Genomic DNA, 24342 nt, shown 5'->3' with positions numbered 1-24342 from the left:
CCACCAATCTTTTTCTTTTCACTATCTTATTTATTCCGATAAATTCTATAACCCAAACACACAAATTCTATTACCTACAACAATAACACATGAGAAATTCCGCCCAGTGGGCATGGCTTTACATTGGTGATTGTCTACCTTATGGTCTCGTAATTATTTAACGCTACAGTGCACCTTCTGGATAGGATGGTGGATCTTTTATTATATCTCACACTTCGACTCTCACAATCATCATCACGAAACTTTCCTCCAGACCGAGCGGTACAGAAGGAACAAGCATAACCCACTACCCCTGAAACTACCTTGCTACTCTCCCATGCAAACCACACATACCCAAATTACATGACATACACCACACTACAACATAGAATACAACACAATAAATAGTCGCAACACTATCACTTTCAGCTTTCCCACTTCAATTAGTATTTATCCCAGTTTCACACGACACTGCCCCACTTCGTAATTCTTCTTTCCTACTATGAACTCTGGAGATATATGCACGTCTTCCTGTGCAATGCAAGCCAAGTGGCGTTGCTGGATAGACGGCTGACTCACCTTGCTTCTCTCTCAGAGTATTATAGTTTGAATCAAGCGTCACACGGAAACATAACACGCAAAGTAATATTAAGAACATATTCGTCACACACGCGAGTCCTCAACTGATACCATGGATGAGTACTTCTCTTTATCCTTTGTCTCATACACAGATTGAGACTCACACAGTACTCACCACGTGGAAGTACTCGTCTCTAATTTCAAGTCCTGCACACGCCATTTCTTAAATATTTCAACTTATAGTACACACGCTAGTAATTCAGCTTAACTTAAGCACACGGAAGTATTTCAACTTATTGCTACACGTGGTTTCATTGTGACCGTTGGTCACTTCCGAAGATTACTACGATCCCATTAATATTACCTGCCTGACATTTAATTCTCCCCACAAAAGTTCCTGAAATAGAGAAATTATTATTTCAAACTACTCTTAAATATTCCACATGCATACCATGTCTCCACTCTTTTGTCTTTACGGAGCACAACTAAGACAGGTCTTAACAGCACAAGATCCAGCGGCAGAGTGCTGAAACATGGCCATTCTTCAGGTCCTCTCGCACCTCTGCCGAAGTGGGGGAGCACCTTGCTACCGTATTGGTCAGCCACATTTCAGGCGCTCAAAGCTCAGGTAAATTTCATCTCTTTGGTCCCACCAAAGGTGGCCAAAGGATCGTCTCAAAGATGATCATATATTCACATTCACTATCTGCGGTTACCAGACGACCATACATTCATTCATTTCACTGGATGTAGGGATTTATTTTGTGGGAGTGCACACGTGATCAATTAAATAAATAAATTGTCATTCTTTCCCACACTGGTATCCGGCTTCGCTGTATTAATTGAAATTGAGTTATTTTACAAAACAAATGTGTTGTTCTGACAAAAATAATGAAGTATGTTGTACCTATTTTCAATGTCGGGCAGTACTCTACCCTTTCATCCTGTTCCATCACGTAGATGGACGACGACCCTCACGGCAGAAAGGATCGGCGATCCCCATGACAATGTGTCAGGTTTGTTTTCGCAGAAGCACAGAACACGGACGTGGGCTGCCAGCCCTAAGAGGGGGAGATGAGGCTGCCCTCCAAGCGGCAGTCTAATTTGTCATTTGTTTATACTGCCGACTGACTGCCACGTTAAGTGGTGAAGTGTCCGCACTATAGCCAGCAGCTGAACGATAGCCGTAAAATGAAAAAAAAAAAAAAAATACGAGCAATAACTGGCATCGCTTCACTACAACGTGACTGCTCCTTGTGCTGTGTATGTTTAGGGTCGTGCTGTACAAGACGGAGTCGTACGGCTATCTCACGCCGAATGGCTCGATCGACGGGCAAGCGGGCATGCTGTACGATGGCACCATTGACCTCGCGCTGTCGTCGCTGATGCTGTCACACCATAGACTCGACTTCATCGACTTCAGCGCACCCTCGCGCATGTGGACGTACGTACACTTACTTATAGGCTCCTCATATACACTATGTGATCAAAAGTATCCGGACACCTGGCTGAAAATGACTTACGAGTTCGTGGCACCCTCCATCGGTAATGCTGGAATTCAATATGGTGTTGGCTCACCTTTAGCCTTGATGACAGCTTCCACTCTCTCAGGCATACGTTCAATCAGGTGCTGGAAGGTTTCTTGGGGAATGGCAGCCCATTCTTCACGGAGTGCTGCACTGAGGAGAGGTATCGATGTCAGTCGGTGAGGCCTGGCACGAAGTCGGCGTTGCAAAACATCCCAAAGGTGTTCCATAGGATTCAGGTCAGGACTCTGTGCAGGCCAGTCCAATACAGGGGTGTTATTGTGGTGTAACCAATCCGCCACAGGCCGTGCACTGTGAACAGGTGCTCGATCGCGTTGAAAGATGCAATCGCCAACCCCGAATTGCTCTTCAACAGTGGGAAGCAAGAATGTTCTTAAAACATCAATGTAGGCCTGTGCTGTGATAGTGCCACCCAAAAGAACAAGGGGTGCAAGCTCCCTCCAGGAAAAACACGACCACACCATAGTACCATCACCTCCGAATTTTACTGTTGGCACTACACACGCTGGCAGATGACGTTCACCGGGCATTTGCCATACCCACACCCTGCCATCGGATCGCCACATTGTGTACCGTGATTCGTCACTCCACATAACGTTTTTCCATTCTTCAATCGTCCAATGTTTACGCTCCTTACACCAAGCGAGGCGTCGTTTGGCATTTACCGGCGTGTGGCTTATGAGCAGCCACTCGGCCATGGAATCGAAGTTTTCTCACCTCTCACCTAACTGTCATAGTACTTACAGTGGATCCTGATGCAGTTTGGAATTCCTTTGTGATGGGCTGGATAGATGTCTGCCTATTACACATAACGACCCTCTTCAACTGTCGGCGATCTCTGTCAGTCAACAGACGAGGTCGGCTGTACGCATCGGAAACAGTGGACCTAGGGATGTTTAGGATTGTGGAAATCTCGTATACAGACGTATGACGCAAGTGGCACCCAGTCACCTGACCACGTTGAAGGTCCGTGTGTTCTGCAGAACAACCCATTCTGTACTCTCACGATGTCTAATGAGTACTGAGGTTGCTGATATGGAGTACCTGGCAGCAGGTGGCAGCACAATGAACCTAACATGAAAAACATATGTTTTTGGGGGTGGCCAGATACTTTTGATCACGTAGTGTAAGTATATCGTAAGACGTAAAGACATTTGAACAGAAAATAACTCAATATTAATGACTGGATCCCACAGAGCTGACAGCTACGTTTCAGCCACTGTTATAAGTAGCTGCTAATCCATTCTTCTGCATTTTAACATGTTAATAGTCGCTTTCTTGTCTGCCTGTCTGTCTATTCGCTATTCTTCTCCATGAGCTAGAGACTTGAAACTTCCAACATAGCTCAGAGCTGGATGATAATGCAATATTAACTTGCTTTCTTGTCTGCCGTGTGTCGGAGTATATTTTGTGTACCCCTGCCATTTCCTGTTTCAGACGAGAATGGTTCGCGGTAGAATAGATTGCTGGTAAATATCCGTATGAGCTCGAATCTCTCTAATTTTTACCTTCACGGGTTTTTCGCGACGTATACGCAGAAGGAAGAAATATAATGTTTGACTCGGGTAAAGAGAAACTGATACAAACCTAAAATTTGCCACAGCTCTCTGTTGTAATCTCATAAAATTATTTGAAAGCCATTGCAAAAGTTCACACATACAAGCCTAAAAAGAAGAAAATAATTATTTGAATAGAAATCATTTCTTAATATATCACGTCTTTTAAATCGGACCGGAAAGTGTAAATTAATTTTCCCTAGCCTCTTACTAATTCCTAATCCGCACAGATTCTCCTGAAGATTTGTGATTGCCATGTATCGCATGTAATACATAATTGATACATGAAAGATTTATCTCTTTGCTATTATCTATTTCATGTGTACCATGTTTTTTCTTGTAAATCTTCCAATTATTTTCATAACTATTAAAAATTCACAAACACAACTTTTCAGGACTATCTGAATGGGATTAGGAATCTGTACGAGCCTAGGAGGAATTGTTTTATACTTTTTAGTCGGATTTAAAATCCTGGCATATTAAAAATTGCCAACGACTTTGCCGCAGTGATAATACCGATTCCCGTCAGTTCACCGAAGTTAAGTGCCGTCGGGCCTCGCTAGCACGAGAATGGCTGACAGTCCGGGTCCATTGAGCGCTGTTGGCAAGGAGCGTGCACTCAGCTCTTCTGAGGCCTGCTGAAGAGCTACTTGACTGAGAAGTAGCGGCTCAGGTCACGAAAGCTGACAACAGCAGGGAGAGCGATGTTCTGACCACAAGACCCTCCATATCTTCGTCCGGTGACGCATATCGGCTGAGGATGACTCTGCGGAACCTCTGAGCCTTCTGAGGTCTGTTCGGACGGAGTATATTAAAAATTATCATTTTAATAATAATTTAATAATAAGTAATAATTATTTAAATAATAATTTTTATTCAAATAATTTCTAGGCCTATCAGATATTAAACTGATTGTGTGGTTCAGAATTAAATTTTCGCTCTACAGTGGATGTGCGCTGATATGAAACTTCCTGGCAGATTAAAACTGTGTGCCGACCGAGTCTCGAACTCGCGACCTTTGCCATTCACGGGCAAGCGCTCTACCGACTTTTTTTTGCCCATAACTGTCTTCTTTATTTCCTTTTTTTAATATGGAGCACTGATTGTATAATTAACATCCCCCCACTGTATCGTATGACTTTGGGGTATGTAGGAAGGGAGAACCTACCTTTTTGGTACGTGCTCAGCAAATGGCTATAATATCACTACACACGAAAAAGAAAATCAAATAAATATTTTCAACATTTCGCGGCCCTGTCAGCAACTGTATAAATATTAATACTAATTTTAAAAACCAACAGCCTCAGTTGCAAAGTTTACCTAGATTTATCTAGGTTTCGGTCGGGATAACGCGACCTTCTTCAGAATAAAAGTAACTACCGTTTGTCAATAGTGTACATCGTCAAGCTAAAACTACAAATCAATAAATTATCGTCAGACTGTAAAAACTTATCTGAAACTGCCTCGACCCCACTTCGCGACGGCGATGCGGCAGCCACGAGTGCTGTACTGATAATCAAAAAAGGCTGCAGATGCAAAGCCATCTGTGAATAAAGATGTGTGAGTGAAAATACTTAAAAGATAAAGAGAAAAAAGGAAGAGGAAAATTAAGGAAACTAGGAAGACTTGCGGCGCCATGCTCCGTGGTGTCTCGCCGTCAGAGCGGTGTGCCTGTTCTGTCGTTTGAGGGATGGATCGTCCTGCCTTGGTTTGCGCGTTTCGTCAAGATTCCAGCTCCTGTACGAGTTGGCAAAAATATTCTGTAAATAGGTCGCGAAAGTGACCTGATAGTGTTAATGTCGGTGCAGAGGGTGGTGTTGTATATGAAGATGTGTCCTGAAGCTGCTGCTTCGACACTGTCGCCCCTGAAGAGGTAGTTGATAACCATGCCTTTAATCCATGAGATGGCATGTCAATTAGGTGATGGAAAATAGGTCGCGTCAGGATATTTCGGCGTGGTAGGAGAGATGTGATATGATGGCACTCGGCGACAGAAAGCCACGATCTTCTGGACGACCGCTGCTGTCCCAAACTCGAAACGGCGTAAATCTGACATTGCACTTCAGGCACAGGGGCAGCACCGCCATCGAGATACGGTACAGTTTCTGTATTGCAATATACTTGCCGTTGACGAGAAGGTATCACGTCGCAGTTGTTTGAGTGGTGTGGTACGGTTGATGGACCATTTTCCAAACTGCAGGTAGCGAAACATGGGTGTGATGTGCTTCGACGGGGTTTCGAGATGGGGACGATAAAAGAAGACGGTAGGTTTTGCGGTTGGTCGTCTTTCTGGTCTTGGGGAGCTCGGCGCGCATGTAGCTGTATTCCATAAAGACTCGGCAGATGTGTGCGATTGGAGGGGGGATATATGCCAGTGATGCCAGTGGGAGTCTCGAAATAGCTGCGAACTATGCGGTCAACATTCCAGTGAAACTAATATCCTGGTTTTTTCACAACCAGAGCATAGTATTGCTGTAAAGTGCCGAAGTCCTTGCTCTAACGCTAACGAGAGCGAGACCATCGTCTCTCTTCGGTAAGATGAGGGCATCATGCTGGACTTTGAAGGTGTGTTCATATCATATAAAATACGCGGAGGCCGCCATTGGCGTAGTGACACGCAGAATCTGCGCTATGTGAGATATCTGGGCTGCCAGATATGTATTGGAAAAAAGTGACCCTCTTCAGCGGTCGTAGTAGGTGACTCTTTATGTTCGTCCAGATGCGTTGCAGTAGCAACCGAAAATTGATTGCCGACATACGGTGAATGGCGCACATGTATACCACCCCGAGATGGCGGAGAGTGTCCCCTAGTTGAAAGGAGCTATGCTATATGTGGAAAGGCCCAACTGATATTCATGGTCCATCATTCTGCGACGTTCTTAGCACTTCCTGCCTCCCTTCTGTAATGGGTAATCTATTGCATCGTGGCTTGTATTTCTGCTGCTGAATGTACGGCGAGGGTCAAGTCGTATGCGTCCGCGCGACAGCGGAAAACGTGCTCCCGGTGTAGAAAACCCGTCAAGCCTCACCTTAATCCGCATATGAGTGGTTCCATCACGATGACGTAAAACACAGTCAACATTTGGCAATCCTGCCTAACTGAGAGTTCGATTCGTATAGCTTCTGTTAGTCTTCTGCTGAAGAGAGGTCTGGACATCACCTCTCAAAGTAGGTGCTTGATCGCCTGCATGAACGTCTGAAGAATCGCCATCCGTCCATTACTTCAATGAGGAATGTATGACTGAGGCGGTTGAATGCTTGGTTGAAGTAGATTAAGATTAAAACACCTGGCAATCGAGAGTGTGTTGCCTTGGCGATCACGTCTCGATATTCACCGAGGGCAGTCTGGATATCATTATCGCCGCCAAAGGAGGTTTTTTCATAGGTCACAACTTGTCGTAACATATGTTTGAATCACATAGCTAGAGGGCGCGTGAAAATCTCGAAATCAGAATTTAATAACGTGATCGCTCAATAACTATCAAGCCGTGTTCCTCCCCAGTAAACCTTCCATGAACGTTGGAGGCGGAAGCATCGCACCAGATGAAAGTTCATAAAGCATATCTCTCCATGCAATAACGTCAGTTTTTGGAAGGTTCTGTAAAACTCAAGCAGTAAGTCCTCTGGGCCAAGAGACCAAATCAGTGATTCCTTAGCCGCAGCTGCAAGGAAATCGTCGGCGGTTACTTCTGTGGTGAGGAGAGCAGCTGCTGCGGCGTCTAGCATTCAGTGGATCTTCTGAGGAACCTTAGCAATTAGCCTCCACGCTGCTGATAGAGATGTCTGTAGTGCGTAGCGAAGGCGACGGCGATGGGAGAGTGCGACGTCAGCAAGTAGGTCTAAAGTTGACATTAAGGCCTGTCAACGTCGTCGAAAATTTCGAACGATGTGATGCATAGAAGGTTCTTCACCTTTAAACCTGTCTTGACTGCTTCCTCGTATAACGACTGCCTCCAATTGGCACCTGGTCATGCTTAACAGTTTTACTTTGATGTGTTGAACTTCTTTTAGATTGTCTGGGGATAGGGGATAATCCATGAGATCACATACAGCACAATAGTAAAAATTGTGTCCACCTGGCTTTGGCCTTACCACGTTATGCCAAGGTGCGGCGGATGGCCAGTTTGGTGCATAGCACCCACCACTGCACTTTGGTCCTGTATCGCATGGTGTATTTAATACAAGCGTTCTATGTATCCGTGACCTGTTGTCGACATTTGCTGTCTCGTCATAGCGCAGCATTGAGATCCCAGGGTCCCAGGTTGCGCCTCATAGATTGTCTACGTGAGTTGATGGTACAGACGTAGATGTCATGATCTGAACAGGTAGATAACCAACGTTCCGTGTGAAGAAGATTTGGCGTTAGAGCGTCGGCGATAAACACTCTATCTAGCTGGCTGGCAGAGTGGATCGTGATGTGTATATGCCCCGGGTGATCGTCGTGAACCACTCTCCAAGTGTTGACGCGATGAAGGCGGTGGACAAGAAACTGAACTTCGGGACACGTGGTGCAATGTGGGTATGTAGACATGAGGTTATGTACAGTATAACGCAGCTGAAATCTCCTTCCACGATGAGGTGATTGTATCTGCCGAGAAATAAAGACGTTATATCTTCTGCATTGGTGGTTGAAGACTTCCGGCATAAGAAGTCACCCTCATTCAGCCAACGGCCTCATCAAAGAGGGAGGAGGAGGGAACAGAGGTTGAGGGCACTCTCTTGTCCTAGGGTGGGAAACTGCCCCTAAAGGCGGAAGAATCAGCAATGATCAACGTCTTGAGAATGCAGAAGGCAATGGAGCCCCCTGCATTACAGACACGTAACGTGTATCCACAGGACATGTGACCTGTAATTGAAAAAGTATCATGATGATCTCTCCATTGGCAAAGGATTCCTGAATAGTCCGCCATTCGGACCTCCGGGAGGGGACTGCCAAGGAGGAGGTTACCACGAGAAAAAGATTGAATAATCAACGAAAGGATAATGTTCTACTAGACAGGGCATAGAATGTCACAAGCTTGAACGTGGTAGGGAAACTATAAAATCTGAAAAGGGAAACACAGAGGCTCAATCTAGATTATGGTAGGGGTCAGTGAAGTGAAGTGGTAAGAAGACAAGGATTTCTGGTCAGATGAGTATCGGGTAATATCAACAGCAACAGAAAATGGTATAACGGGAGTAGGATTCGTTATGAATAGGAAGGTAGGACAGAGAGTATGTTACTATGAACAGTTTAGTGACAGGATTGTTCTCATCAGAATCGACAGCAAACCAACACCGACTACGATAGTTCAGGTATACATGCCGACGTCGCAAGCTGAAGATGAACAGATAGGGAAAGTGTATGAGGATATTGAAAGGGTAATGCAGTATGTAAAGGGGGACGAAAATCTAATAGTCATTGGCGACTGGAATGCAGTTGTAGGGGAAGGAGTAGAAGAAAAGGTTACAGGAGAATATGGACTTAGGACAAGGAAGGAGAGAGAGAAAGACTAATTGGGTTCTGTAACAAGTTTCAACTAGTAATAGTGAATATTCTGTTCAAGAATCACAAGAGGAGGAGGGATACTTGTAAAAGGCAGGGTGATACGGTTAGATTACATCAGGGTCAGACAGAGATTCCGAAATCAGATACTGGATTGTAAGACGTACCCAGGAGCAGATATAGACTCAGATACAATATAGTAGTGATGAAGAGTGGGCTGAAGTTTAATACATTAATCACGAAGAATCAATATGCAAAGAAGTGGGATACGGAAGTACTAAGGAATGACAAGATTCGGTTGAAGTTCTCTAAGGCTATAGATACAGGAACAAGGAATAGCTCAGTAAGCAGTACAGTTGAAGAGGAATGGACATCTTTAAAAAGGGCCATCACAGAAGTTGGGAAAGAAAACATAGGTACAAACAGGGTAACTGTGAAGAAACCATGGGTAACAGAAGAAGTACTTCAAGCGGTCGATGAAAGGAGGAAGCACAAAAATGTTCCGGGAAACTCAGGAATACAGAAGTACAAGTCGCTGAGGAATGAAATAAATAGGAAGTGCAGGGAAGCTAAGACGAAAGGGCTGCAGGAAAAATGTGAAGACATCGAAAAATAAATGATTGTCGGAAGGACAGACTTAGCATACAGGAAAGTCAAAACAACCTTCGGTGACATTAAAAGTAAGTGTGATAACATTAAGAGTGCAACGCTAATTCCACTCTTAAATGCAGAGGAGAGAGGATAGATGGAAAGAATACATTGAAAGCCTGGATGAGGGGGAAGATTCGTGTGATGTGACAGAGGAAGAAACAGGAGTCGATTTAGAAGAGATAGGGGATCCAGTACTAGAATCAGAATTTAAAAGAGTTTTCGAGGACTTCAGATCAAATAAGGCAGAAGATTTAAGATCAAATAAGGCAGAAGGGATAAATAACATTCCATCAGAATTTCTGAAATCTTTGGGGGGAAATAACAACAAAGCGACTATTCACATTGGTGTGTAGAATGTATGAGTCTGGCGACGCACCATCTGACTTTCGGAAAAGCATCATCCACACAATGCCGGAGACAGCAAGAGCTGACAAGTGCGATAATTATCGCCCAATCAGCTTATCAGCTCATGCGTCAAAGCTGCTTACATGAAAAATATAGAGAACGGTGGCAAAGAAAATTGAGAATGCGCTAGATGATGATCAATTTGACTTTAGGAAAGGTAAAGGCACGAGAGAGGCAATTCTGAGGTTGCGGTCAATAATGGAAGTAAGACTAAAGAAAAATCAAGACACATTCATAGGATTTGTCGAGCTGGAATAAGCGTTCGACAGTTTAAAATGGTGCAAGATGTTCGAAACTCTGAAAAAGTAGGGATAAGCTGTAGGGAGAGACGGGTCATTTACAATATGTACAGTCATGTTCAAAAGTATCCGAACGACCTGAATTGCATTTCGCCTGACTAGCATGCAACCCACATAACGCAGCTGTCTAGGAGGTCCTCTAATCGCTCCTTGGTACAGTCGTTTGACTATTGAAAATGATTCCAACAAGTCACCACTAGAAAACACTGCTCTGTATCACAATAACTCAAGATGTAAAGTAATACCACGATTCTACAAATATTAGCGAACACCTTATCAAAGATAAGACTGTCCTTAAGGCTTGTAAGCTCACATTTATTGCAATAAATGACATACCTGAAATGTTAACACGCTCATTATTACGTCAGATAGGTAATGCACGTTATAAGTTCGTCGTATTCATGATTTCCTCTTCAAAGTAACATACCGTACTTGTTATTTAACACAAAATGACATTAAAAATTTACGTTATTCACTAGCAGCTAGTTGAGAATATGTATGAACTTCAAATGATACGACGAACCGCCTCGTTCAGCATATGGATTCAAACCCAGGTCATGCAGACTAAGATTTCGTGACTGAGGGAAACTAACAGTCATACCTGACTAGGCATACAGACAGTGATATACCTCGATTTTAGACAGTATCAGTTAGCAAATACCAACTTTAAATTACATAACGTAAACATTTTTAACGGACACGAATTCCTACCCAGCATCTATTGTCCCTGTTAACGAACTACGAGAGATGTTAAATATTGCTTCTTCACAAGTAACTTACTTGAAGTGCCCTGAGGTAAAGCTTTGTGTTGCACACGGATTAGAACCGAGAACCTAATCGGATTGTTATCGAAGCACAATCAACTGTGACATATCGGATTTTCTCGGCAGTAGCTAGATGTTTCAACTGAAATGACGAGACGAAACATTAATTTTTTCCATCCCAGGACTCCAACCCGGCACCTATCGCTGTTATATTCTAGAGAAAACGAACGTTAAATACGAATTTGTTACACCAGCAGCGACATGTGAGCATGAACTAGAAGTAATATGACGAAGAGTTCAGTGCTTACTGGGAATCGAACCCCACACATATCGTTGTAGACTACACACAAAGAGATGTCAGCTACAGAATTTTTCTCCACCAGCAGCTCGGAATAACATCCTTGAACTTACAGTGATCTCTCAAATAGTTCTGTGTCTCACTGGGAGTAAAAAACGTCAGATATCGTTAGTGCTGACAACGAATGAAAATGCGTTAAAAATCAAAATTATTATCCACCAGCAGATACGAGTTCTCATGCTAGAGCTTGAAAATACACAATGAAAACTTTAGTGCTGGGCCAGGATTAAAACCCATTCACGCGCAATATGTGGGGATGTTGAGGAATCTGCAGTTTTGAACAAACAACAAATAGTAGTCGCGTTGTATTGTCACGAAGGGATCAAATTCCGCGTTAAGGGCGGTCTGAGTTGCGTTACAAGTTCAAAACCAATTTTATCGTCATACAGAAGCTCAAATAAAAGATGGAATAAGTGTCGTGTGACCCTACATAGACCTTGTTTCGTCACTAGAAATAAATAACTAGTATAAGAAAGGTTACTGGTGATAGAGTTCCCATATTTCGCCACTCCTGACTATTGTGGTTCAACCTAACGTCTACTTGGTAGAGAAGGAATATCATGTTTAATGTGAATTTCAGACCACAATGCCATTATACCTTCTTCACTTGGCGTAGCCAGAAGAGAATAGAATCTGTCTCTCCCTATTAAAAATCATCGGCAGATGTTTAATCGAATCCAGAGCACCATCGTAGGAAGCTATCATCAATCCAACAGACGAGGAAATACACTTGCCTCAGGCTCATTTTTCTATCTTAACACCGTTGCGGCACACTCGATGAGAATTCTGACACACAGGCTCCCTGTAGTGGTTTGCAGCATGTTCAGTACATTCATTTACTTGGTTGACCGGATCGCCATGAACTAGCTGCCTCGGCTACCCAGTGCATACATACGACTCTATTTTGTAATCACCGGAATAAAATCACGTAACTGCCACCTACACAGAACTGCCAACAGTGTAGGATGCAGAAATTTAAATAGGAAGTGTTCCTTTCCATTTGAGCTACTCTATTGCGCTATCTGTTTGTTGAAACGTAGTGCAGTGCAAAAGAAAAGCTGTAACTGTCTGTCTCACAGAAGTCTAGATCCGGCCATATGTATTACCTCACAGCACAGTGGAATGCGGAAGTTCTGGAGAAACTGTTGTTCACTACTAGAGCAGCTGTACCTACATGACAGCTAGTAGCGTGTTGGTAAACATCGTGCACCGTAGATAAGACAACACGAGTTCTATTACATTCGCTGCTACATTTTTTAAAACGCAATTCTGCGGTCTGCTGAAGTTATCAATTTAATGGAACGTTGAACATAATTCCCTTCACTTCTCAACCCAAAATAGCCGCATATGGAAAAACAGCTAACTTCTGCAACATTTTGTCTTTTCAGGTTTAATAGACGGCCAGGCAGCAGATGCATCGCGAAGCTTTTGTGTTATGTGTGGAGAGAGCGCATCATGCCAAAATAGTCAGAAAAGTATTTACTACATCAGCAGTCGTCTGGTAGTGGCATTTTATTCTTCTTCAAACATTGTTTGACAGCTTTAACTCAGAACAAGTTTTCTACATGCATGTAACAAACTGCATGTGCTTTGTCAGACTGTTATAGATAACATCAGAGAATTTGCATACATTGTTGATGATTAATTTCTCTCTCAGGTTTAGCATCGTTTTAACAATACTAAAAGAAACCTTACAAAAATTGTGCACTGTATTATAAGAAATGAAATAAAACTACCCACGATAACCTTACGACGAATGTCTGTTTTAATAAAACTGAGTATCTGTACACAAGCGTGCCTCTATCGGCACGAATTGGTAAAATACTACTCACTTACGTTTCGATTGGGTTTGTGTTTAATTGGTATACTGTGTCACACTCAACAGGTATGTAAATGTGGCATTCCATAACTAAAGTTATGTATTCCTAGAAACCCAAAATTTGCTTGTCAGCAGCGGAAAGAGGTGTTACTTGTTGTGCAGCATTGTAAGTTTTTCACCATTGCGCTATGAGCTGAAAGTATTTTCTTGCGATTTCCTTCTCGATGTTTGATCTGACTGCTTGTAGCTCTTTCACAGAAGGGATAAAAACGTTACAGTCAGCGACACTGATACCGCGAACCATAACAGACGCTTTTTGACAGGTCAGCACGTCCACACACAGCTAGCGAAGATGTATGTGTTACTCATTCCTCTTACAAAACCAGTAGTGGCTAGAACTCGTAAATCGCTATTTAAAGGACGAGATTAGTTGCGATTTCCACGTGCAACGTCTTTCCTGGGCTGAAAACCGTAAATTTTCAATCTTTTGTTACACCTCAAAGGATAATAACTCAGATTATTCAATGGAAATGACAGGGAAAATCAAGTGAACTTTGAGGCTTAATTCCGTGCACACCAGGAAGTAAATCGTCAATCACGGAGTTGCCAAACATACGTTGCCTTGTTGCCGAATCTCACTTACAGTACCAGCAGGAAGAAGACGAACCGATGTGATCCTACAGCGGGCTGGGAAGTGACCATAGCTGGCGTCTCAAAGACGTGGCTTCTACGGCCTGGAATACGTAATGCGTCTGATTCGTATTTCTGTAACTAGGTCTAGGGAGTGGAGCGTAGTTACTCAGAACTGACTGCCAACTAAGCATCATAAATCAGTAACTCTCATAGTTGTTTTTATATTTCTTTCGTAACTGTACTCAAACCTAAGAAACTCATTCACGGAGGTATTTGTGCCTCGCCAATAGTGAAAACACCAAACATATATAAAAAAAAGAATGTGTGTGTGTGTGTGTGAGAGAGAGAGAGAGAGAGAGAGAGAGAGAGTGAAAATAAAAAGGAATGGGAGAGAGGGTAAAAAATTGTGAAGAAATTGAATACTAATATGTAAAGAAATCTTTCATTAAAATGACACATTCTACATAATTACGGACTGTCGTTTTCACGATCTATGGAACAAGTATTAATCTAATCTAATCATATCATACCATATTGCTGACTAGCCGTGAAGAGTCATGAATTACCGAAATTTTCGTCAATATCAGTAAAAAAAACCTGAACTCGAAAATAAAAGACGACAGTTTTTGTAATAAACCGGGACTCCTATGAAGACCCTTTCATCCCTGTTAACTACCCACGAAAGATGTCTGATATACCTCCATTCAGAAGCAACAAAGTGTGTATGCATTTAAAGATGAAGCGCACGATGTGAAGTTCTGTTGTGTCTATTTCATACAGCATAGACACAATGAGGTAGCTAGGTGCACGCTAAACTAACGCAGACGGGCTTGAAGTTCTGGAACATGAGACTTATTAATGAATAAGAGGAAAAGTACGTAGATGCGTTTAATACTTATCTTTATTCTCTTGTTGGAATACATCTCTCTTGAATATTAGGAAGCTATAAGCACTGATACAAATGGCGCCTTGCTAGGTCGTAGCTATAGAGTAAGCTGAAGGCTATTCTATCTGTCTCTCGGCAAATGAGAGGAAAGCTTCGTACGTCTGGTCGCAAGCTATGTCGTCCGTACAACTGGGGCGAGGTCTAGTCCGTGTCTTGTGACCTGCCATGTGGTGGCGATAGGTTTGCGATCACCCAGTGGCGACACGTGGGTCCGACATGTACTACAGGACCGCGGCCGATTTAAGTTACCACCTAGCAAGTGTGGTGTCTGGCGGTGACACCACATTCCTCCCCCGCAAATCGGCGAACGGTCGTGAGATAAGGCTTCCGCCCGCCGTGGGGAGGACCCCATGTTGACGTATGCGATGAGGTGGGGAGCCTAACAACAGGCGAGGCTGTGCCACCCGCACCCGGCCATTCGGTCCGAGGGGAGCTAGGAAACGCCTGCAAACCTAGTCCAGGGTGCACGTCAACATGCGGTGTATGCGCACGTAATGAGACAGGAGGGGCCGAAGGGTCGACCTCCATGTGGTCGGAGCACCCGACGGGCGAAGACGACATCTGGTCCGGAGCGGGCAAGAGGTCCATGGCGGAGGACGGCTGGTCACGGGAAGCGAGCGGCGGCGCGCGACCCAGGGAGGCGCGTGGCGGCTGCAGCGAAGCGTCCGCTGCGGGCGGCGCCGGCGGCGGCTGCGGCGGCGGCGGCGGCGGCGCGACGCCATGAGGCAAAATGGAAGGCAGCGTCGGTAACACCTGGGGATGAGGCGAGCCAGTAGATGGGTCCCCAGGGCGCTGACCTGACGGCACCGTCGCTGAAAGCAGACGGGGAGCGGCAGAACCCAGGCGACGACAGAGGCGCAGCTGATTGAGATGCCGACGCACCTCACCAGAGGCCCCCAAAACCAAATACATCGCGCGGCCGAGGCAGCGAAGAATGCGCCCTGCGAGCCAACGCCGTGAACCGCGATAGGTGCGATAATAGACAACGTCGCCAGGAGCAAAAGCAGAAGTCTGCCGCTGCACAGGAACCTGATGCGGCGGATGCAGCAAAGACATCAAGGTGCGATGAGAACGACCATGGAGCAACTCAGCCGGCGAGCGACCATCGCGAGGCTGAGAGCGATATGAAGACAAAAAGAGCAACAAAGCGTCCTCCCGAGAATGCGACTCTTTCAATTTCAACATCTGGGACTTGAAAGTCCGGACCAATCGTTCAGCGGCACCGTTTGACTGAGGCGAAAACGGCGCGGATGTCAGATGTTGAATACCATTGGCCGTGCAGAATGACTGAAATTCTGCGGACATGAATTGTGGACCATTGTCGGAAACAATAGTCTGCGGAAGACCTTCAATGCAAAAGATAGCAGACAAGGCTTGGATTGTGGCAGAAGACGTCGTGGAAGACATCCGGACAACAAAAGGAAAATTACTGAAAGCATCGACCACAACCAACCATCGAGCATTCCAGAATGGACCAGCAAAATCGATGTGCAAGCGTTGCCAAGGGGAAGTGGCTTTCGGCCATGCAAAGAATTTCCGCGGCGGTGCGGATTGTTGTTCGGCACACGCCACGCAAGAGGAGCACATATTTGTAATCGCAGCATCGATGCCGAACCAAGTACAGTGCTGACGAGAAGTTGTTTCGTACGCACTATACCCCAATGTCCTTGGTGAAGAAGCTTTAAGACAGAGGACTGTAACGAACGTGGGACTACGACTCGGGATTGATCATTATCGGAACGCAACAACAAAACACCACGTCGGACAAAAAGTCTCTCCTTGTGAGCAAAAAAACGGCGAACCAAAGGATCCTCGATCCGTGACTTTGACAAGGGCCAGTGCGTAGCAACAAAACGCAAAACAGGAGCAAGGACAGGGTCAGCAGCTGTGGCTGTAGCGACACGACGAAAATCAATCGGAAACGATTCGACCACGTCATCGGTTTCCGAATCAATGAACATGCAAGCAAGTTCGGAAGAATCGAATGCTTTATCCTCAGCAACAGGCAAACGGGACAACGCATCAGCGTTGCCGTGCTTAGCAGTGGACCGATACAAGATATCGTAGCGGTACTGCGAGAGAAAAAGCGACCAGCGAATGAATTTCTGCGCTGTACGTGGAGGTACAGGCTTGGTCGGATGAAAAAGCGATGTCAAAGGTTTGTGGTCCGTGATGATGGTAAAGTGACGACCATACAAGAAGTCATGGAACTTGGTAACACCAAACACGAGAGCTAAAGCTTCTTTCTCTATTTGCGAATAATTTCTTTGCGCAGAGGAGAGCAATTTGGACGCAAAGGCAATAGGGCGATCATGCGAGCCATCCTTGTGCGCAAGCACAGCACCGATCCCGAATTCCGAAGCATCTACCATCAACAAAAGGGGTTTTCGGGGATCGAATGGCGTAAGGCAAGGATTGGAAAGTAACGCCGATTTCAACTGGCGAAAGGCGCGTTCGCATTCCGTCGTCCAGATAGTTCGCAGCAGTAGGGACCGACGCACAAACAGTTTGTAAATATTGCTGAAACAAAGCAGGGGCGGATGCACACCCGAATGGCAGTCTTTTGAAGCGATACAAGCCAAGATGCGTGTTTACCACTAATACGCGCTGGGATTCTTCGTCCACAGGTAGTTGCAAGTACGCATCTGCGAGGTCCAATTTTGAAAAATATTGTCCCGGGCACAGTTTGTCAAAAAGATCTTCCGGGCGGGGCAAAGGAAAAGTAGCAGTCACTAGTTGTGGATTCACAGTGGCCTTGAAGTCCACACAAAGTCTCAGTTTTCCGGAAGGTTTTGGCAAAATTACTAAGGGTGAGGCCCAGAGAGAAGCCTGCACACGTTCAATTACACCTTGAGATTCTAAATCGTGCAATGTTCTTGCGACCTCATCACGCAATGCGTGGGGAACATTGCGCGCTCTGAAAAACTTCGGTTGCGCGTTTTCTTTCAGTTCCAAATGCGCTTCATAGTTCTTAGCGCAACCAAGGCCCGGTGCAAAAATGTCTGCAAATTCTTCACAAAGACTAGAAACACTGGCGGAAGGCACAGTCTGATTCACCGATAGGACCTGATTTACTATAGACAAATTAAACAATTGAAACAAATCTAAACCAAACAAGTTCACTGCACCAGAAGAACGAAGAACGTAAAATGACACAAGTTTCGTTTGTCCCTTGTATGTGGCAAGAAGGCTGCACTGTCCTAACACAGGGATCGGCTGTCCTGAGTAACTAGTTAACTTAACATTTGCGGCACACAATGGCGGTGCGCCCAGCTGTTTGTACGTGTCGTGATTGAGCAATGAAACTGCAGCTCCGGTATCGAGCTGGAATGGTATCACTTTGCCTTCAAAGTCCAAGTCCACAAAAAGTTTATTGTCCTGCTGACGACAAGAGCGACTGTCACGTGCAATTTGAACTGAGACAGGTACAGAAGCACTTGCGACTTTACGGGATTTCCGGCGACGTCGACGCACACTTTTGGTGGGACGAACACAGTCACTGTTAGCTAAAGTGTCACTGGACGGGTGGGAATGAACTACATGAATGTCCATGGGCGAAGGTCCACGAGCCCGATTGTCCTGGGTTCGATTCCGGCGCGAAGCAAAAGGCCTGGAATTTGTGTGATTGTCTGATCGAAGCCTGTTTTGGCAAACACTTTGAACATGTCCTTTCTTTTGACAGTAAAAGCAAATAGCTTGGCGTGACGGGCAATTTTCACGCGAATGTCTAGTTGCACACCGCGGGCATGATTTCACTGCATTTGCTTGCTTACGCGGCGCACGTGTTTGCAAGTTAGGCTGCCGCTGCTGCGACGGGCGCGAGGGCCGTGTAGCGTCCCGGGCAGCGCGGCCGGCGGGCCGGTTAATGTGACACACGGCTGGCGAAGTTTCAAATGATTCCTGAGCAAAGTCAAGTGTGTCTTGCCTATCCAATATGTCTATCACTTGTTGAAGGGAGGGATTAACTAGTTTCAAAATCTGTTCCCTTATGCGAACATCAGAAACGTTCTGTGCTATTGCATCACGCACCTTAGTGTCTGAATAAGGAAGTCCACAGTCACATTCAAATGCACACTCCCTAGTAAGTCCTTGCAAAGTTGCTACCCACTCCCTATTAGTCTGACCGGCCGTACGTTTTGTACGAAAGAACGTATACCGTTTTGCAACTACATTTACTGTTTCTTTGAAATAGGCATCTAAAGCAGACAAAATGTCTTCGTAGGACAGAGTTGCTACGTCGCGTCGGGGAAACAATTTCACTATCACACGGTAGGTAGACACACCGACACAAGAAAGCAAAAACGGCTGCCACTCTTTACCTTGTATTCTGTAGGCGGCGAGGTGAAAGTTGAACTGGCGAGACCATTCGTGCCAGGTCTCTTCGGCCGCCACGTATGGTCGAAAAGGAGGTGCAACAGCGTTTTGTGGCAGCGGTAGCGAAGAAGCGGCGGCTGCCGCATCGTTTTGTAGCGCACGTTGACCCTGGACGAGCTGTCCAAGGGCTTCCAACAACGCCTGCGTCTGCTGATTCTGCAAGCGAAAAAATTCGGACAGTACATCTGGAGATTGTGGCGAAGCCATGACACAAACGAATTAATACAAACTCTTTTACTCGTCGCCAAATAATGTTGTGTCTATTTCATACAGCATAGACACAATGAGGTAGCTAGGTGCACGCTAAACTAACGCAGACGGGCTTGAAGTTCTGGAACATGAGACTTATTAATGAATAAGAGGAAAAGTACGTAGATGCGTTTAATACTTATCTTTATTCTCTTGTTGGAATACATCTCTCTTGAATATTAGGAAGCTATAAGCACTGATACAAATGGCGCCTTGCTAGGTCGTAGCTATAGAGTAAGCTGAAGGCTATTCTATCTGTCTCTCGGCAAATGAGAGGAAAGCTTCGTACGTCTGGTCGCAAGCTATGTCGTCCGTACAACTGGGGCGAGGTCTAGTCCGTGTCTTGTGACCTGCCATGTGGTGGCGCTAGGTTTGCGATCACCCAGTGGCGACACGCGGGTCCGACATGTACTACAGGACCGCGGCCGATTTAAGTTACCACCTAGCAAGTGTGGTGTCTGGCGGTGACACCACAAGTTCTGTGACGGAGATACGAACCAAACACGTAATCGGATTCTTAAGGAAGTAAAATCAAATGTTACGCTTCGATTTTTCTTACCAGCTGCTAGGTGTTTGAAGCTAAAATATGGATACAAGTTTTTGTGCCTGACCGACAATCGAACCACACTCCTATCGTTTTTTTTATCGTCCTCGAATATAGCCTAAGTATCAATTGCTTACTCACCAACCGTAAGATATGTGCATGTTTGACCAGAAATTGTTGGCAACATGAACAGACATTAAAAATGCACGTTAATTTTCACTAGTAGGCCAGTGTGCACATGACAGTGCTTGAAATGAAATTATGAATATTTTTGTACTGGATCAGGATTAGGACCGACATACTTACCTTTGGAGGAGACCTAGAGAAGATTACAGCCTTGGAAAAAGGAACGAAATGATTGAACTATAGTGTTCAGAGATAATCAGATCCTCGAAAGAGGAGATACGAATTCGAATCACAGTCCAGCACCAAATTTTTCATCGTCTCTAGTTCAATCAAGTACAAATAAAATAAGAGGCCTGCTCCTTTAAATGGCTATCGGTTCATCAAATAAAATAAAATTTTCTAATGTAAGTAAGTTTACTGGCGACAGTATTTCTGTTTACCATGACCTCCACCTATGTCATATCCCAATGTAAACCGGCTCTGCCCAGTTGGGAATGAAGGAACATGATGTTTAATGTGATTCTGGATTATAACATCTTTCTCTTGAGGTTACCACAGGTAACGTAAATCTGTTTGTGCCAATTTAAGTAACCTAATGTAGCGAAGACTGTTTGGCAGTTCTCTTTCTCATCGGAAAATACGCAATTCACTCATTGGGCACCATAAGTACACTGTAACAGTAATTTCTGTGTGCATGCAATGCATACTGATTGTAGGATTTAGTAGTGCGCTCTCATCCACTTGTGTATACAATATACCTGACCTAAACTGGCGCCGGCCGCGGTGGCCGTGCGGTTCTAGGCGCTCCAGTCCGGAGCCGCGCTGCTGCTGCGGTCGCAGGTTCGAATCCTGCCTCGGGCATGGATGTGTGTGATGTCCTTAGGTTAGTTAGGTTTAAGTAGTTCAAAAAATGGCTCTGAGCACTATGGGACTCAACTTCTCAGGTCATTAGTCCCCTAGAACTTAGAACTACTTAAACCTAACTAACCTAAGGACATCACACACATCCATGCCCGAGGCAGGATTCGAACCTGCGACCGTAGCAGCCTCACGGTTCCGGACTGCGCGCCTAGAACCGCGAGACCACCGCGGCCGGCTTAAGTAGTTCTAAGTTCTAGGGGACTGATGACCACAGCAGTTGAGTCCCATAGTGCTCAGAGCCATTTGAACCATTTGAACCTAAACGGGTGCATTATCATTACAGGCCCTCGGCGGGCAACATCATACTGACAACAGGAATGTGTTTATACTGACAATCTCACTGTTCCTTTTACCTGATTTTGTAATCATTTGAATAAAACAACATGACCTTCCATTGATTGGGAGACATTTCGTCCCCCTTTTCCTTCTGTGAAATTTTTCAGTAAGCTTTTTGCCTTCCAACCAGCGAAAGGCGGCAGAGTACTGCCGGTAAACGATTCACAAACCACGATTTAGTGCCGTTAAGACAATTTCTTTAAACATTGGCGTAGCTGAAGGAATTTACTTTCTTCTTAAATCGTCTTATGCAGCAACGTTCACAGATATCTCAAATAGGAAAAGCTCTTTATCCAGGTACGAAGTTTGTAAAACGAACTTCCCACAGTTTGTGTCAGGTTGATCTTTTCTCTGATGGCACTGCGTAAGTATTTTGTCTAAGAGGTATCACAAGTAGTGTTCCTGTAGCTGTGGGAGTAATTGGTTGAAAACGAGTTTAAAACCAGTGGGTACGTCACTGCTAAATATTCAAATGATTATCGACCTAAGTATGAGTTCATTTATAAACTGATGTGCATTTATAATATTGAAGCTAGACTGTGCATCCTTGTCTTCCTTGAGTGGGCATTGGAAGGCACATACGTATACACACGTATACAATAAAATGAATTCTATGTTCGGCAATATGCTCGTTCTGGCAACATTGTAGACTGCTACACTTCCCGGAAGAACTCTTGACTGCAGTCTGAGTACATGACTCTTGTCTAGAATTATAGTCTTGAGGTAAAACGCAAGACTAGCTAATACGATATCTGTTAACCAAAAGCACACGTTGACAAATTTTTTATCGCCCCTTTCCTCTCGGTGCTGAAGCTATGAGTATAATTCAAGCGAATCTATAATATATTTCACTTTCTGTCACATTGGTAATAACAGTTTGGTTCAACAATATTTTAGCGAGAGATTTCTTAGTCGTCCATCTGCATCTGAACACCGCATGCGTCTGAGTTCTTTGGGACCCGTTTGCTGCCTACGGGCAGGGTCTGAGGCCCTGCACTGCCTCGCCTTCTGCCGACAACATCTACTCCACTCCTCACTCTCGACGGTGTAAAAGCTTTAATGTTGTTGAATGGTGACCCATAAAATCTGTCTACGATGTGTGCTTCACACTCGATAGCAATGGAGGCACAAAACCGTTTTTATTTGATGAGTGTTTTATTACAGTAGTATGCAATACATCAATGTGGCACGGAATTAATTTCACTGTTTCTGATCCAGTGTGCTATAATTAAAGTGTCACATCCTGTTCTTTTTCCTTCCACAGGCTATTCTTCAAATAATTTATTTTCGTCATGGATTCATACGTGTTAGTCAAGGTACAGAGAGTAAATGCAATGTAATGTGTCTGGCTTCTTTCTTTCATTCCCTATGGTAAATGGATGCGAATCATTGTGTCAATACCTTTCAGAACCTGCTCTATAGCTACTAAGGCAAATTGCTTGTTTTGAGGTCCATACATTTAATAATGGAGAAGTGAACACCGTTCAAAAGTGATATTTAAAATATTCAATTGGATTTAAGGCGACAAAAGTGCCCATATTTCAAGCTACCCAGGGAAAAAGTAAGTTGCTATAGCAGCTGTTAGCAAATGTCTGCAGAGAGTTCCTAATTGCTACTGTGGAAATTTAGCATAGAGGCCCTGTAGTAAACAAGAGGTTCCTTTCCTTCATACTTATCACCCTGGCATGTGAGTCTTAAGTGAAGAACAATATTTAATTTCGTATTGTTGATGGTCGATTTGAATTTCTTCAGAGGCTCATATTCTGAAGCAGCTTGGCAGTCAGAAAGCCGAGATCTATGACCATTAACACAACTTACTGTGTCGAGCTATCAAGAGTATTTGATGTGTAAAGGTTTTCTCCTGATTTCATTACAGAATTTTTTCTGGAAATTCGCAGCCTCATAAAATAAATAAAAAGAAGCTCGCACACGCCAGCCCCTACCACAGTTAGAACTGACGACTCCTTGAACCGTTGCGACACGAGACACGGGCTGTACCATGGAGCTAAGACACACTGCTGCCAGCACACCACTCTCATCATGGTGTTGGTCGCTCAACCTCATAATGCATCGTGAAAGATAATAAAAGTTGTCACTAATGTGAAGAATAGAATTTCTGTAGCCAAAAAATTGAATTTTCTGTCTCAGTGTCTTAGATTACATGAGGATTATATAGCACAAGTCATTCAAATGGAAAGGGAATACCAAGTAGATTTAGCGAGTCAATTCAGTACGATATGCGGGAGTGATTGCACTGTCACATTGTTGCCAAATTGTTGTGACGATGTTGTAAATTCTCAGCTGTGCTAGGAACAGCTCTGTAGCGTTATGGGAGGAAAATCCCGTGCTCGTGTCATAGGAGGGTACGGAGGGGAGGCGCGGGATTTGGTTAATATGTCCTGCGCTCGGGTTCCCGGGTTCGATTCCCGGTGGGGTCAGGGATTTTCTCTGCCTCGTGATGACTGGGTGTTGTGTGCTGTCCTTAGGTTAGTTAGGTTTAAGTAGTTCTAAGTTCTAGGGGACTGATGACCATAGATGTTAAGTCCCATAGGGCTCAGAGCCCTTTGAACCATTTTTGGTTAATATGCAGCGTTTTCTCCTACCAGTTGTGTCAAACATTCAGGTGTGTAATCTTCCATCACGATTGCAGTTTCTCACAAAATATATACGAATAAAACACTTACCTTGTTACTTTGTGACAAAAAATTATTTCAGTACAATAAGAAGTCTTTGGAAATCAACTTTGCCCACCTGTCACAAAAAGTAAGATA

Source organism: Schistocerca nitens, chromosome 1 (genome assembly GCF_023898315.1).
Source record: "Schistocerca nitens isolate TAMUIC-IGC-003100 chromosome 1, iqSchNite1.1, whole genome shotgun sequence".
In the NCBI taxonomy this organism is placed as follows: domain Eukaryota; kingdom Metazoa; phylum Arthropoda; class Insecta; order Orthoptera; family Acrididae; genus Schistocerca; species Schistocerca nitens.
This window is presented reverse-complemented; position numbering follows the sequence as displayed.